The 12,898-nt window shown below is 44.5% G+C and overlaps 1 protein-coding gene across 1 annotated transcript in view; it reads right to left on the bottom strand.

Moving 5' to 3' along the window:
• LOC124615303 (SUN domain-containing ossification factor) overlaps positions 1-5,022 on the bottom strand; it is a 56,403-nt gene extending 51,381 nt beyond the window's left edge. The window contains exon 1 of the mRNA XM_047143091.1: positions 4,873-5,022. The gene's annotated coding sequence lies outside the window, so the exon portion shown is untranslated. The remainder of the gene's footprint in view (positions 1-4,872) is intronic.
• Between the last annotated feature and the right edge of the window lie 7,876 nt (positions 5,023-12,898).

The raw sequence follows: 12,898 nt of genomic DNA, 5'->3' as shown, positions 1-12,898 counted from the left end.
ATGTTTGATGATTCTTCCATTGCAAAAAAGTTTGGTTCAGCAAGAACTAAAGTGTCAACCTTAGTGAAAGGAGTTATTTCTCCCCAGAGTGTAAAGGTCTTCTTTCTACGGGATATCCACTGATGTCAGCAGTCATAAGACCACTAAAATATTTCCGTTTGTTGTTCAGTTTTTCGATATTAATCAGGGAATTCAGACCAAACTTTTGAAGGTGAGTTCCCTACCTAATGAATCATTTGACGAAATTTCAAGATTTTGTATGAATACTACCGAAATCTTTGAGCTTGGGAAAAATAAATGTGTGGCATTTTGTGGAGAACACCAACACAAACTTTAGTGGTTTAAAAAGACAAGGCAAATGCAACGTATTTACCAAATTAAAGGCAACATTGTATGTAAACACTGAGGGCATGAGGTGCCCTGCACATGTGTTACACAATAGCGTGCAGACATCTGCTGACAGTTTAAGCTGTGATGTTGGAACTATCGTCACGAAGGTGTACTCACACTTTTACATACATACTGTTAGAACAGAGAGGAGTTCTGTGATTATGTGGGAACTGAATATATGAATGTAATGTGTCACTCGAAAACTCGCTGGTTATCACCGTTTCCAGCAGTTGAAAGAGTAAACCGCCTGTTTGAACCGTTAAAACATTTTTTCGTAAAAGAAGACAAAGCCCCCAAAATATTAGTTCAGTTTTTAAGTAACCCTTTAAGTGAAGCCTACTTATGGTTCATTCACAGCCAGCTTAGCACTTTGCAGCATGGGATGAAGGAAATTGAGGGAAGCACGAAAAGTGTAATAGAGGTAAATGATGTTTTGAAAAATACTCTGGAAACTTACTAAGAGGAGAGAACAGCAGTTCATTTCTTTTAATGTTAAATCTGTCCTTAAAAGAGCAGAAATATCAGAAGCAGTGGAAAGGTTTTTTAGAGAAAAAGTTAACAAGTTTTATGACACTTGTGTAGAATATCTCAACAAGTGGAGCGCCTCATATTTACCCTCATCGCCGGTGTTTGATTGGATGTTACTGAAGAGTGCCAAAATGGGAAAGTGTTGAAGAGAGAGTTTCTTATTTGAAGAGTAAAGAGATTGAAATCGATGATTCCATTCTCTTTGATCAGTTCGGCATACTGACAAATTTTGTTGAAGAAAGTCTTCGCAAGTGGAATGATGAAGAAAAAAAAAAAAAAAAAAAAAAACACCATTGTAATGTCATGAGAAGTGGGTGAGTTTTTTTAAAAGCTGTGACTGTCTTCAGCATTACTCTGAGTTGGTAATAATTGCAAGGTCTTTATTTGCAATCCCAGCCCATAATGCCAATGTGGAAAGAATATTTTCGTTCATGAATATCTTGTGGACTGACGAAAGAAACAGAATGGAGGTGGACTCTCTTGAAGCAATCCTGCAGATCCTGTGAAACTACAAAATGGATTGTGCCGAGTTTTATCACTGTGTCTCAAAGAACAAAGACATGATCAAGGCGGCTGGAGGCAGTGAAAAATACCCTTGTCTCCAAGGACAGTCAATTCCATCTACAAGTGCTCACTAATATTAAAGTTCATGTTAATATTAATTGATTAAAAGTTGAATGGCTGTAAAATTTTGTAGAAGCGTAATATATTTATTACTGTATACGTTTATTAAATGTCATTAATTATACAGATAATCTAGATTATATCAATCTTTTGTATCCTCTTATTAGTTATAATAATCGGGTTAACAAAATGTATCAAGAAAACATTAATATTTAAAATTAAGATACCTGGGTACATGTGGAATGAGGTGTCCATTGGCACCCGGGTGAATGTGTCCCGGTTTTCACCGAAAGTAGTTTGGTCACCCTAGTGTACGTGCAAATTTCGAGAAAATTCTCCCGCGCGTCAACGTTTGAACGAGTGTACATGGTTGTAAAGAGGCAGGAAGGTCAGTTTCTGGTCGACGACCACATCATTAGAGATGGAGTATCATGTCTGAACGAAGAAAAATGGAAGACATCGATAGTGTTTCGTGGAAGGCTCTTTCCCGGCGTTCATCTCATGAGTTAACGAAACCACGGAAACGAAGATCCAATATGCTCGTACGAGGATCTAAGCGTTGGTCTTCCAGAATATGAGTCTAGTGTCCAAACTATTGCAACACCAGACTCAATATGGGCCAGAGAAGCTTTGGACTGACTTCTGAAAAGTGTTCAACAAAATTTATTTTTGTTGGTTTCTGGAAATGAGATCGTATAGACTGCAGTTTGACGAACGTGCTACAATACGTACTCTCGAGCGTTGTAAATACAGTACAGTCTTTGTCAGGGATATTATGTTAGTGTACTGTAGAAGAAAAGTTTGGCGCGTTGCTGGTAGTACTCAAAAACTAAATTACAATAATGAGAAAACTAAATGAGAATAAAAAAACACTTTGCCTTCTAATTATTTCCGAGCGCGTGGTCCAGTGGATTCAACTGTTTTTCACTGACTGGCACATACATCAGAGTATGAAATTTTTGCTGCTGCAAAGAAAACAGTATCCATGGTATATTTATTCAAGGCCGCAAATACATGAAGCACTTAGAACAAAAAATAATAAATCCACAATCTAAACAGCTTGTACAGAAAACCACAATAATTCCTTGTCCAGTGCTTTCAGATAGTGCCCTTACAGTAACATTCTTTAGAGAGTAGTCTCCCGGAAATTAGGAGTCTGAAACGTGAAAGTAAAAACACATTTGTGCCATCAACAGTACGATTTTATGTTTATTTTCTATCGGTTTCGATTATTGCAATCATATTCAAGGAGGAAAACATTGTATGTACTTCAATGGATCAACCATACATTTAAGCCATGTATGGGCTATACAAATGAAGATACAGAATTGTCATAATAACCTGTTTTATCACAATCCATATAAACACGCTGTTTTTAGGCGCAATTAGCGTAGTGCCGGTACAGAACGAACATACAATTGTGCAGGTGATGGGACAAATATTAGTCTTTCAAATTAACAACTGTACAGAATTACCCTACGAAAAACTCCATCGAAGTAAAAGGTTTTGCGGGGTGTAGTGAATACCAGTGAACCAACAAGTACGTAATTCGTGAATGAAAAGGAGTTCTCACTAACCCCAGTTCGAATGTCCTCGACCATAGCGTCGGTCAGATGTTATCGTGAAACAGTGAAGTGAAATGGAAAGTGATAAATACCGCTGATTGAAAGAAGTCGACACCGTTCAAAATGGCTTAGTCGTTATACAGAAACATTACGTTTTGAGTGTAAATAGCAACCAGACTGCTTCAGATGTAAATCATTTGCGATAGACTGCAGACCAATCCTACCAAATCTACATAGATATTCCGCAAAACCACCGTATGGTACGTGGTGGAGGTGCCCTGTACCACTACCTGCCGCTTTCCTGTACCACTCGCAAATACAGCGAGGGAAAGATGACTACATACCTCTGTACGAGCCCAAATCTCTTATAATCTTCGTGGTCCTTATGCGGAAAGTACGGAGGCGGCAGGTGAAACTGCTGTGCAGCCAGCTTCGAATGCAGGTTCTCTAAATTTTCTCAATAGTGCTCCTCGAATAGAATGTCGCGTTCCCTCCAGTGATTCCCACTTGAATTCCCGAAGCATCTCCGATACTTGTGTGTTGTTCGAGTCTACCGGTAACAAATGTAGCAACCCCTCTCTGAATTGCTTCGATGTCTTCCTTTAAACCGACCTGGTGCGGATCCCAAACACACTAACAGCCGTCAACTATTGGTCGCACTAGTATCCTGTATGCGGTCTCCTTTGCAGATTAACCAGACTTTCTTAAAATTCTTCCAATAAACCGTAGTCGACCATTCGCCTTCCCTACTACAGTCCTTACATGTTGATTCCATTTCAAGTTCATCTGCAATGTTACGCCCAGATATTTAATCGACCCGACTGTGTCAAGCAGCACACTACTAATGCTGTATTCGAATATTTTAGGCTTTTCTCCTACTTATCCGGATTAACTTACATTATTCTTCTTTTAGAGCTAGCTGTCATTTATCACACCAACTAGAAACTTTTTTCTAAGTAGTCTTGTATCCTCTTACAGTCACTCAGCGACGACACCTTCCGATATACCACACCGTCGTTTGCAAACTGAAGCAGACTGCTGGTCACCTTGTCTGCCGGTTCATTTATGTATATAGAAAGTAACAGCGGTCCTACCACGCTTCCCTGGGCCAGTCCTGACGATACCCTTGTCTTTGACGAACACACACTGTCGAGGACAACATACTGGGCTCTGTTACATAAGGAGTCTGTTTATGCTTGAACCTTCGTTACCAATGGGCACCGTGGCACTGTACCAAATATGCTGTACGGAAGCCTAGGAATATGGAATCCGCCTATAGCCCTTCACCCATGGCTCGCAGGATATCATGCGAGAAAAGAGCAAACAGTTTCACACGAGCGATGTTTTCTAAAACCTTGCCGATTTGCAGATAGAAGCTCCAGAGAATTTATTATATTCGAACTTAGAATACGCTCAGGATTTTGCAACAAACGAATGTTCAAGATATTGGTTCGTAATTATACCCTACGTAAATCTCACGTAAGGTCTGCGGAGGTAAAATAAGATAAATTGGATTCGTAAGTTTTCCTAGCTCCATTTGAACAGGAAAGGGGATGTCCAGCAGTAGTACACTGTACCCTCCGCCATGTACTGTATTGTGGCGCGCGGAGTATGTACGCAGTTGGCATGACTACTGGACAAGTATTCCGAACACAAATAGATATGATCCTGGTGAAGACTGGTGCGTAAACACGGCACTTTACTCCAGACACACTCGCTGTCGAGGGACAGAATCAGGAGGCAGATGTGGGTGCTGGAGACTTACGAACTAGTGGGCCGCTCGAGTCGAAGAGGCGCGAGATGTCGCGTGGTGGGCGGTGGCGGCAGGTGCACGTGAACGCGGCCGCCGGCTCGTGCACAGCACCGGCAGACGACGACGATGCCGCCGCCTCCGCTGTCACTGCCGCCGCGTTGGCGGTCGCGGCCCAACTGGGCTAACCTTGGCGCTCGCCTCGGCGCCGGGCACGCCTGTATGCGGAGCGCGTGCCGGCTCGCCGCTGCTTATAAGAGGCAACTCGCTAGGCGGTGGGAGAGAGAGAGAGAGAGAGAGAGAGAGAGAGAGAGAGAGAGGGAGGGCGGGCGGCACTGCGAGAGCGGAGCCGGCCTTCACCTTGCACGGCGCTGGGAATCACTGCAGTCTCCTGGCGGCGAGGTGAAAACCGACCCACCGCTGCTTACTTTTTTACTCCAGTTTTGAATGCACGCCGTTGCGGGTGTTCTAGATGTACTGACAGCACCAATACTGACATTAACTGCCTGGATTTAGTGAGAGTGGTGTTCAATGCATCAGTCATCCCAGCCATATTTTCACTCACGCACAACGCATTTGTATCTATTTATACATCTACACATCGGAAATCACCTTATTGTATATGGTGGTATGAGGGACGAGATTGTTGGTAATCTCCAGTGTGACCTCTAATCTCTTTAACAAGATTTTTGGGTCTCTTCTGTCTCTGGTACGAACTTTGCAACTGAGTCCAAACTAACTTCCTGATGAGCTAGATACTTTAAATTTTAAAAATTGCGCTGAACTGGATGACAACGCAATATTACGCGTTTTCTTATCTGTCTGTTCAGTGTGGATGGGGACGAAAAGTTTGACAACATCTGACATCTGCGGATAGCGCCGCAATGCGTATCAGGAAGTATGTGAGTGGATGAGCACGGCTAAGCGCACACACGCACACACACACACACACACACACACACACACACACACACACACACACACACACACACACAGAGAGAGAGAGAGAGAGAGAGAGAATACTTGTAAGATTTATAAGTAAACAGGTGGGGCACATACAGCAGACAATAGTCATGAACTAGTCATGCAACGATATGTATTGCATGTAACCTAAGTTTTTTTCGTTATAAATTTTACAAGTAGCCTCACAGCTATTAAAAATCCACAAGCACAATTTTTAGTATTTGTATGGGGTAAACATTCTGTCTGGCGCTAGGAGAAATTACTTTATATCTTAGTCCGATTTAAAGACATGTTATATTAAGAATTTATTTTTATTTAAATAATTATTCTACCTTCATAGTCTTTTTGCAAGATATACATAGGCGGAAGCAATATGTAGGCTCACTCTTCTAGGAATGTGCGCCCTCGGAATTTTAGCAGAGGTATCACACTGCGACATTCAGCCCTTCTTATACAGTCTGCCACTGGAGTTGGATGACCATTTCCATGGCGCTTTGGCTATTACTAAATGAACCTGGGACGGGATGCGGTGTATTGGATCTTCCCTATCTGACTCTAGCAATCCTGTACGGTGCTGGTCCTAGATTATTCAAAGAGGGTTTGGAAGCTACCCATTTCATAGGTGGACTACACTTCCTGAAGCTCTTCCCAACTGATCTCAGACTGGTATCTGCCTTACCTGAGATTAGTTTAAGGCGATCGTTCCAATTTCAATTGCTCTGTACGCCTTCTCCCAGGTACTTCAGGAGCATGGCTGTTTGGCAACATGTGCACTAGGATACGTTCGTTGACGGCAACTTCCAACCCCCGCAACAAGCGTCGACCCTTCTGGCTTCCTGCAAAAATTTTCTAGTGCTGTGAACACTCCGTACAAAAACAAAGAGCCTCACCCACTAGGTAATTTAGAAATATAGTGAAGTTATTTTCTCTTAACACTCCATCGTGGCAAGACCGAAGTTGCTGTAACGTCTTTAGGTTTATCTCCGTTAATGATGGCATACTGTATTCCTTTCCCTTGGAGCCCTTGACTCCAATCAGAAAGCTTGTCATATTCCGCATGCTCGTTACCTGTTCGTTAGGTGACAGTGTGGAGCTGTATGACCTCTTGAAGTCAAGGAACACAGTTTCAGCCTTCATACATTTATATTTACTGTCTTTTCTTGGGGAGTACAATATTTGATGATAGTACGCTAGCAACTTAAGAAATGTGCGTGAAAGCGGTTTGGAAAGATTGCGAGGGATCGTTTGTACATTCACGAGAAGACCAAAGGTGAGAAGCCACCACGAGACAGTGCAGAGTCGATAGTATTGGAGTGGAAACAGAAGAATGTGAGAAACGCCTGAATTCGTGTACTTTAGGACACACAATGACATTTTGTGCTAACAGTAACTAGTTTTTAATTACTTTCGAACACCAGATGGCTATAACATACGATACATCGCTCACTATATATGCCTACATATATATTACCCCCCCCTCCCCCGCCCAATGTTTGACGCTTACAATTAAAATTTCATGTACTGCAATGTAATATCACGACAGAAAATTCCAATATTCCTTCGCGTATTACAGGAAGTCCTTTTTCTTCGTAGGCTGTACTTTCAGATTGGAAAAGAACTATTTCATTACTCAACTAATTTCGCCTCCTTGGGTATTCTCAAGCTACATCACATTAATAACTGTGTTTCCTATAGTACATTATAAGCAAAACATCAATATCGCGAAAAAGTATATGATAACGTCATTAAGGAGTGCTTTGCGCAACCATAGGTTATGTGAAGTTCATATGCGAAACGGAGGAAGTGCCGCACATATGTGCTTTCTGACGGACTACGAACTTACATAACACACAAAACACGTTAGCGTAACTACTGAAGTGGAAACATACAGGCATTGTTCAACGTCTCAAAATGAAATCACTGAGGAGTGTCGCACATATGTCCAAAGGATACACGAAATTTTAAAACTTGTTGGCTTGTTAGATAAAATTAACGGCACATTTCCGGTAAACTGAAAGCTGCCTTCTCTTGCAGGAAATTCAGCTAACTTGCGACACAGTGGGACATCTATGATTCAGGCACTACACACAGTGATGTGTCCTTGGGCTCGTTGCGGCAACGAGTTGCTCATTCCCGAATCAAGAAGACTTCGCTCCTGGAGTTCTGCAGGATGGGTGCCACTAATGGGTACTTTCAGCCAGTCGTGACTCACTGCCCCATGAACGTCGGCGAACCAGCACCCAAGTGGTGGTTAAATGTGCAGCGGCACCAAGTGTCGACGGCTGTTATACTTAGTCTGCCCTTCCCTCAGTTCTAAACGCTGTCTGCCCTAACGGCAGGAAAGCATTCCAATCGTCTCGACAATTATGTTTTGAAGACGTGTACTGGAAAATTTGCACCGTACGTAAGAATCTGCGTAACTTTGGGAATTCGTGTCTGCTTCTGTGGCTTGTTGACTGTACATACATCATAGAATACCATATCTGATACATGCTATTGACCAGAAAAAGAAGTCTCCTTATTAACCACCACCATTACATAAAATAAGGTCTCACCTCTTAAGGAGCCATTGCTACGGCTTCCTCTATTCCAAACGAAAAGCTTCAATTCCTTGCATACTTGAGTGTCCACACGTAGTGCTTCACGGTATACTCTAATGACAATTATGCTCTCGGAGCAACTCCTGGGTGAATGAAATCTGCCAACAGGGAATGACACTTGGAAACGCCACTTCATAATCTACTGCCCTTTGATAAAGCTGATATGATCAACATGGATCATTTGTAGCCACTTTAGTTCTGACGAATCACAAACACTGCACTAACGCACGCCTTGTGCAAATGCACTGATACTTTCTATCGCAACTTCTGAGCGCATGTGTGTGAGAACGAATTCTCTAAGGATTGCATCGACCTCTTAATCCCTCGAGAGAAGCACTGAAGAAAAGTGACACCCCCGTATAAAAACGGCAAAACAACGGGCCCGAAAAATTACAGACCAATATCCCTAACATCGGTTTGCTGCAGAATTCTTGAACATATTCTTAGTTCGAATATAATAAATTTTCTTGAGACCGAGAAGCTTGTGTCCACAAATCCGCTTGGTTTCAGAAAACATCCCTCGTGCGAAACTAAGCTTGCCCTTTTCTCGCACGATATACTGAGAACTACGTGCAACAGGCAGATTCATTTCTAGATTTCCTGAAAGCGTTTGACACTGTGCACCATTGCAGTTAATTACATAAGTTACGACCAGACGGAATAGGTTCACAGAGATGAGAGAGGCTCGAAGGCTTAAGTTATACAACCCAATATGTCGTCATCGACGGAGAGTGCTCAGAGACAGTATTGTCAGGACTGACCCAGGAAAGTGTGATAGAAACTCCGTTATTCTCTCTCTGCATGTGTAAATGATCTGGCGGGCAGGGTAGGCAGCGGTCTGCGGCTGTTTGATTATGCTGTGGTGTATGGTAAGATGGCGAAGTGGAGTGACTGTAGGAGGATACAAAAAGACTTAATTTCTAGTTGGTGTGATAAATGGCAGCTAGCTCCAAATCTAGAAAAACCTTAGTCAATGCGGATGAGTATGGAAAACAAACGCGTACTGTTCTGATACAGCATTAATAGTGTGCTGCATGACAGTCACGTCCTTTAAATATCTGGGCGTAACGTTACACTGCAGTATGAAATGGAACGAGAATGTGAGGACTGTGGTAGCAATAGGGAGAATTCTAGGAAACTGTGATTCATCTGTAAAGAAGGCCGCATATAGGACGTTAGTGTGACCTATCTTGGGTACTACTCGAGTATTTGGGATCCGCACCAAGTAGGATTAAAGCAAGACATCGAAACAGTTCAGGAACTGACTGCTAGACTTGTTAGCGGTAGGTTCGAACAACACGCAAATGTTACGGAGATGCCCTGGGAACTCAAATGGGTATCCCTGGAGGGTAGATGAGGTTCTTTTCGAGGAATGCTACTGAGAAAATTTGGAGAACCGGCATCTGAAGCTGACTGCAGAATGATTCTGTTGCCTACAACATATATTGTGCGCAAGGACCACGAAGATATGAGCAATTAAGGGCTCATACTGAGGCACAAACAGTCGTGGTACGGGGCACACTCCGCCAAGCGCCGTAGATTGCGAGGTATCGATGTAGATGTAGATGTAAACGAAGAATCAAAAATCAAACTTTGTGGTGAATTAAGCGTATATTGATGGACAGCGACTTGAAATCAAAAAACTGCCTTCCAGACACGATTCACGTCTCAGTCAAGTGCAACGTCCTCAAAACACGAGGTTTCGGAGCGAGTACGGCAGTTTTAATCTCTCTCAACAGTGCACAACACATTGCAGAGTGAAAAATTCATTCTAACAGCAACGAAATGGTAGTCAAATGCGCAAAACCGGTTAGTACTGTACTACTCAGCAATACCACTCGTTCTGATATGAGTCCTAGTCAAAAATAAAATCTTGTTCGGAGCAACAAATAAAATTGTCAGCCTTAATCCAGAAACGTATAGTGATCCCTCCCGTGCCGGACGTATTATATTTAGAGAGGGTTTTACCCTTAGGTCATCGTTCCATATAATCAGAGGAAATACTGAAAACCACCTCAAAGCTCCCGCAGTCCCGCGCGAGATCTCACGTACCAGGGCGACGTCCGCCGCGCGCAACAGATTACGCGGCGTACTGCTCCGCGAGTTTAATCTAAAACTTTTACTGGCGGACACGGGTTAATTTCCTCCACTAGTGCACGTCTGTAATATCTGTGTAAGTAAGGGTTGTCAGCATCGCTTTGATCCACGAGACAGGGTTAAGCTTCTCACCGCTCTAAAGTCAATAATTACAAACCCGGTAGCAATCCAACTACTATCTTAACGAGTCAGATATCCGACCACAGGACTAACTGTGATATATATTCACCCGCTATCAACTATATACTGCCACCAACTGGCTCCTACCAACTCCCACCGATAATCTTCCCACAACACAGCTATAAAGTTCAAAGCAGTACGAAACGAAGCACATAAAACGTCACCCTCAGATTTGCGTGGAAACAAATGAACGTCATTAGTACCAGTTCGCCCCAGCCAAATCTGTCACTTATCTAACACCATTTCCAGGGAGGTAATGGCACCAGAACCAGTTCTAAGCCCCCTCTTTACCGAAAAAGTTCCCGCTCACTAATTCATACACTCCTGGAAATGGAAAAAAGAACACATTGACACCGGTGTGTCAGACCCACCATACTTGCTCCGGACACTGCGAGAGGGCTGTACAAGCAATGATCACACGCACGGCACAGCGGACACACCAGGAACCGCGGTGTTGGCCGTCGAATGGCGCTAGCTGCGCAGCATTTGTGCACCGCCGCCGTCAGTGTCAGCCAGTTTGCCGTGGCATACGGAGCTCCATCGCAGTCTTTAACACTGGTAGCATGCCGCGACAGCGTGGACGTGAACCGTATGTGCAGTTGACGGACTTTGAGCGAGGGCGTATAGTGGGCATGCGGGAGGCCGGGTGGACGTACCGCCGAATTGCTCAACACGTGGGGCGTGAGGTCTCCACAGTACATCGATGTTGTCGCCAGTGGTCGGCGAAAGGTGCACGTGCCCGTCGACCTGGGACCGGACCGCAGCGACGCACGGATGCAAGCCAAGACCGCAGGATCCTACGCAGTGCCGTAGGGGACCGCACCGCCACTTCCCAGCAAATTAGCGACACTGTTGCTCCTGGGGTATCGGCGAGGACCATTCGCAACCGTCTCCATGAAGCTGGGCTACGGTCCCGCACACCGTTAGTCGGTCTTCCGCTCACGCCCCAACATCGTGCAGCCCGCCTCCAGTGGTGTCGCGACAGGCGTGAATGGAGGGACGAATGGAGACGTGTCGTCTTCCGCGATGAGAGTCGCTTCTGCCTTGGTGCCAATGATGGTCGTATGCGTGTTTGGCGCCGTGCAGGTGAGCGTCACAATCAGGACTGCATACGACCGGGGCACACAGGGCCAACACCCGGCATCATGGTGTGGGGAGCGATCTCCTACACTGGCCGTACACCACTGGTGATCGTCGAGGGGACACTGAATAGTGCACGGTACATCCAAACCGTCATCGAACCCATCGTTCTACCATTCCTAGACCGGCAAGGGAACTTGCTGTTCCAACAGGACAATGCACGTCCGCATGTATCCCGTGCAACCCAACGTGCTCTAGAAGGTGTAAGTCAACTACCCTGGCCAGCAAGATCTCCGGATCTGTCCCCCATTGAGCATGTTTGGGACTGGATGAAGCGTCGTCTCACGCTGTCTGCACGTCCAGCACGAACGCTGGTCCAACTGAGGCGCCAGGTGGAAATGGCATGGCAAGCCGTTCCACAGGACTACATCCAGCATCTCTACGATCGTCTCCATGGGAGAACAGCAGCCTGCATTGCTGCGAAAGGTGGATATACACTGTACTAGTGCCGACATTGTGCATGCTCTGTTGCCTGTGTCTATGTGCCCGTGGTTCTGTCAGTGTGATCATGTGATGTATCTGACCCCAGGAATGTGTCAATAAAGTTTCCCCTTCCTGGGACAATGAATTCACGGTGTTCTTATTTCAATTTCCAGGAGTGTATATCTCGTTCAGAAGAGCAGGGCAGTGCCGAAGTGCAATTCGACGACCGTGCACGGGAACTCACATTCGAATGCTTTGTGGGCTTCCGTACCAGGAAAGCAATCGCGTTTTTATAACGTGGAATCACTCCACAACTCCGAAATGGTAAAACATTAACTCCGCCGGAAGGTGGTCCACGACTTGCCACGATAGCTGAGCTGGCCGCTCCCGAAATAAATCTTTTTGCAGCGTCCGTCATTGGTAAATTTCTTACCGTGTAAGCCATCATAGTTGCCTCATTTGGAAGGATTACGGAAAATCATTTGGGAGGACTACGGACAATCCAGCCAGTGTACTTCAGGCCGAACAAATACGCCATTCACCGGCCGCCGGAAATTAGCTGAGGCGACTGGCAGTACAGAATCAGTGCTAGAATAACTGGGTAGCTGGGACACGATGTATTAAAATACTGTCACCTG

The sequence above is a fragment of the Schistocerca americana genome, chromosome 5, assembly GCF_021461395.2.
Source record: "Schistocerca americana isolate TAMUIC-IGC-003095 chromosome 5, iqSchAmer2.1, whole genome shotgun sequence".
Lineage (NCBI taxonomy): Eukaryota > Metazoa > Arthropoda > Insecta > Orthoptera > Acrididae > Schistocerca > Schistocerca americana.
This window is presented reverse-complemented; position numbering and strand designations above follow the sequence as displayed.